Source organism: Rhodamnia argentea, chromosome 7, assembly GCF_020921035.1.
Source record: "Rhodamnia argentea isolate NSW1041297 chromosome 7, ASM2092103v1, whole genome shotgun sequence".
Classification (NCBI taxonomy): domain Eukaryota; kingdom Viridiplantae; phylum Streptophyta; class Magnoliopsida; order Myrtales; family Myrtaceae; genus Rhodamnia; species Rhodamnia argentea.
In genome coordinates, this window is record NC_063156.1 from 9175066 (window position 1) to 9179559 (window position 4494).

The 4494-nt window shown below is 43.9% G+C and overlaps 1 pseudogene; it reads right to left on the minus strand.

Moving 5' to 3' along the window:
• Positions 1–758: 758 nt before the first annotated feature.
• Positions 759–4156, minus strand: LOC115730865 (annotated as a pseudogene).
• Positions 4157–4494: the final 338 nt, after the last annotated feature.

The window sequence follows — 4494 nt, forward strand, 5'->3', positions numbered from 1 at the left end:
AGCAGAACAAAAGGCTAATGGTGGAGGAAATCAAGATTGCCCTGCCAGTCGACGAGTCGGAAAGCGGTTGGAGTGAGACCGCGAGCCTCAAGCGAGCCATCGGCGAGGCCGCGAGCTCGCTGTCGAAAATCAAACCAGATCTGGCGGCGAGGCTCGAGCTCCTCGTCGGAAGTCAAACCAGATCTGGTCTGGCCTCGCCCAAATCGTCCACGACCAACCGAAAGCCATCTGCCGCCAGTGCTAGCCCCAAATCGAAGATCGTCTATGCCTCCTCCTCCTCTTCCTTGAACCCCTTCAAAAACCGAATCATCACTCCGCGAGCGCTTCTGCCAGATAGTGCTTGCTCCCTCTCCTGGAACGGTGAGGTCGAGGCCTACGTGAGAAAGATGGGGAAAGGAGGCGGAGGAGGAGAAAGAGATGGAGGAGGAGCAGCTCTGGAGATGAGGGCTGAGATGGTAAGTTGCGGAAGAAAGATGGGGAAAGGAGGGCCTGTGAGCCTGAGGAGACGATAACGCAAGAAAAAAGATTGGGAAATGATTTCCGTTTTTTTCAAAAATGAAAATCATTTTTTTCTATTTTAGAAGGTTTTTCTTTTTATTAATCGAAAAATATTTCCATCGCTCATTTTTCGCTCTCCAAATGTATTTTTCGTAAAATAAACAGGCGAACCCGATGGAAAAGAAGGCAGAAAAATCACACACAAGCATTATTCATGGATCTCAAGACAAAGTAAAATCACACGCATCGTGATCGAGCAAGATGGTTGCAATTATGCCCAGATCATAACCGGACCTGAACAAATAAGGGATAGGTATGGTATTACAGCTTATTAATCCGGAATGCTGAGAGCAAGCTCATAAACATAAACAACTAACCAACCCAAAGTAACTGAACTAGTTTCCCTCCCTCCTTTCTTTTCTCTCTCTGGCTGCGGAGACCGATTTCCACGAGCAAGAGCGATATGACTCATGAGAGTGAGGGAACAGGAAAGATCTTCACCACGACCCACTAGGTAAGAGTGGCTGAACATCCGAAATTGTAATGACATCTAAAGCAATGTTTGACTTGCTAAATGCAAAAGCAGCATCATAAGATTGTATTGCCTCTTGGTTCTCTTGATTCTGCTGAATACCCGGAGGATTTGGGAGCTTCCTTGTACCCTCCAGCTCCATCGCCACTTCTCTCATTGTAGGCCGGTTCCTCCCGTTCAAGTTTAAGCACCTTTTCGCAAGGTTGGCAACCGTGGCAATCTCTTCCTTGTTACCTTCTTTCAACACCCGAGCATCGACGATGTCGAACAAGCGATTCTCCTCCATCGAAATTATGAAATAGGTCGCGAGGCTCCTTCCTTCTTTTTCCTTCAGCGACATGATTGGCTTTTGCCCTGTTAAGAGTTCAACAAGGACAACTCCAAAGCTGTACACGTCGCTCTTGTCTGTAAATTGACTTGATTGGAAATACTCCGGATCTAGGTAGCCGAAAGTCCCCTGCACCAATGTAGTTACATGAGTTTGATCTAGGGAAACAGACTTGGAAGTGCCGAAATCGGCCACTTTCGCCCGATATTTCTCATCCAAGAGGATATTGGTGGACTTGATGTCTCGATGATAAATGGGAATAGAGGCTGCTGAATGCAAGTAGAACAAGGCTCCTGCGATTTCAGTTGCAATTCGTAGGTGTGTGTCCCACGATACACAAAACTCTTCATTTGGGTCATGCAAATATTGATGTAGAGTGCCATTTGGTATATACTCGTACACTAGAAGTGGGAGTTCTGTCTCCAAGCAACACCCCAAAATCTTAACCACATTCCTATGGTTGATTTGTGAGAGAAGGAGGACTTCGTTTATGAACTGTTCAACTTTTTCCTTGTCTATCACTTTCGATTTCTTAATCGCAACTATTTTTCCATCTGTTAACATACCCTTGTAAACGGTACCCTGCCCACCTTGCCCGAGTATCCTATCCTCGTTGAAATTGTCGGTGGCCTTCTCCAAATCCTTGGAGTTGAACAATTTGCTTTTCTCGACATTGCCTTCTAGTGAAGATCGGTCACTTTCCAACAAATGACCGCCATTGCGTTTGAAGTAGAACTCCTTGAGCTTGATTTCTTTTCTCTTCTTGATATATTTGTACAACCTCCAAAGGAAAAGACACAAAAGTAGTGCCGCAAGGCCTGCCCCAACCCCTGCATTGCAAAAAATTTAAGTGGCAGAACTGAGAAAAGTGTACCCTGCTTGTCAAGAATCTATAAAGGCACTTATTATCAAAAACTTAAGTGAAGCTGATTAGAAGCAAAACATAAAAGAGTGACTCCTTTCATGCGCATTTATCTTAGCAAACGTGAAAAATTCATTGGTCCCCTGTTAAATCTCATCAGGTGAAATTTTTACATACATGTGCACGGGACAACTGACCTCCCTTACAAGAAATTTAGCAAGCAATTGATGGAAGTGAAAAAGTTCCTACCAGCATTCATCTTGAATTTTGATTGTGATAGTGATAACATCAACCGGAACCTTGGATATCTTACGATAGATATGGAGCTGCGACATTAGAAAAGCACTTGGACTTCCCTGTATGGTATAAGTTTTGGTATGCAAAGGTAGTTGTGAAATTGTTTTGATAGATACAATCAATTGAAATATATCTGTAATCAACACCAGTCGAATGGACAATCATGTTAGAACGAACGGTAAGGTAAAACTCATTTCTGGTCCTTATCTGAACATAATATATGATATGCTGTTCTTTTTCCAACATTACTCTTGTACATAAAGCGGTCTAAAATTCTAGTGTAAAAGATGTACATACCAATAAGAATGAAGTTAGCTGTCTTTCTACCAACGACGCATTTAAAGTCGCCCGGTACATTGACACAAGTCCCGTCGACACAGAAAGAATCTTCACATTCGTCAATATCTGATGACAAAGGAGAAACAAACATATTAGCAGAGAAACCCATGTCCTTGAGTAAAATTAGCAAGACTAGTAAGTTGCATTTCCTCATAAATTCTTAATCCCATGGCTAAAATACTGTGCGTGTAATGAAAAAGGACTGTCCTGTTCCCCTTCATCTCCAGTAAATTATATTCAGTCAATCGATTTTGTTTGAAAGTGCATTCACTTTGTAGAGTATTGGGCAGAAATTCTGGGAGTGTACCCTTAAATACGGAATGTGATAGGATGAAGTATGTTACCTAGGCACCCAGCAAGTAAGATACGGATTGCCGGTATATCCCCTTCCGCAATAGCACTGCATAAATGGCATCTCAGTTACATCCTGATACACGCTTCCATTCTGATACCCGCTGTAGAGACTATATCTTCCACAGATGAAAGGATCAGTAATGCTCGAGCTGTATATTGCGTAATCTTGCCTGATAAGCTCAGCTGCATACTTGGTATCATTTGCAATCCCCCATTCCAACACCACCGGAACCATATCGCCATATCTCGTGTATATACCTAAATCTGCCAAGTTTGCTGTAGCTGCCAGGAAAGCTTGATTGCAGAACCCCCGCGATCCATCTCCTTCTTCTTTGAAATCCACGCTAAAGCCCCGAAGGTTAAGCGGGGGCGTAGTCTGGCAAGCATCTATAGAGCCTTCGTTGGTGTTAGCAGTGCATCTCAACCTGCAACCGACGACAGCTGATTCTGTACTATTCACTGTCGCCAGGGTGTTGCAACCCACCGATCTAAAGACATTCCATGTCTGGGAGAAGATAAATTGACTTCCTTCTAAGCTCACAACAGGTCCTTGGCTCCCGCAGCTTTCATTTTGGTAGATTACAGGAAGAGTGACGACAATCATGCCGTTCATGTATGCACGGGAAGAGGGGAGCGAAATGTTGAGGACTCGCAATCCAATCTTATTCAGAATGAGAACCGAGTCGTTTTGGCGGCAAACGATCTCGTACCAGTCATCCAAGAAACACCCGTCTCCTATTCCAAAGGGGAAGGGAATGGTGACGTTCCCGCATGTCTCATTACAGCCAGGCTTTGCAAGTGAAGAAGCAACTCCTGATGCTTGTGCCGCCAGAAAAAGCAGAAGCAAAAGAACTCGAAACACCGAGTTCGACATGATTTTCGGGTTTGGCACGTGCATGGACTTGAACCTATGGAGAAAGGGGGATATGACCGAGTCCCTTGATACTGTTATTTAAGGGGACGAAGGGAAGAACTGGCATGTAACGTACGCACAATCTTATTCAGCAAATGTTACTTTCCTTGAATATCTGAGGAAGCACCCTTGAGGCTGGAAAATATCAAAGTTGGACAGGTAGAGGAGACCAATTAAAGCAGCCAAGTGTGACTTTTCCTTTGACCAAGACCGGAAGCACTACCTAAGTAGACGATTTTTCCTTACCCCTTAGTGGGATCCCATTAAGCACGTTAGAATTGAGATATTCATTCCTTCGCTATCGGTTTGAATTGTTCCTTGTTCGCATGAGGCTTTTTAATGTTTTCTAGGCCAAAATCGTATGATTTCTT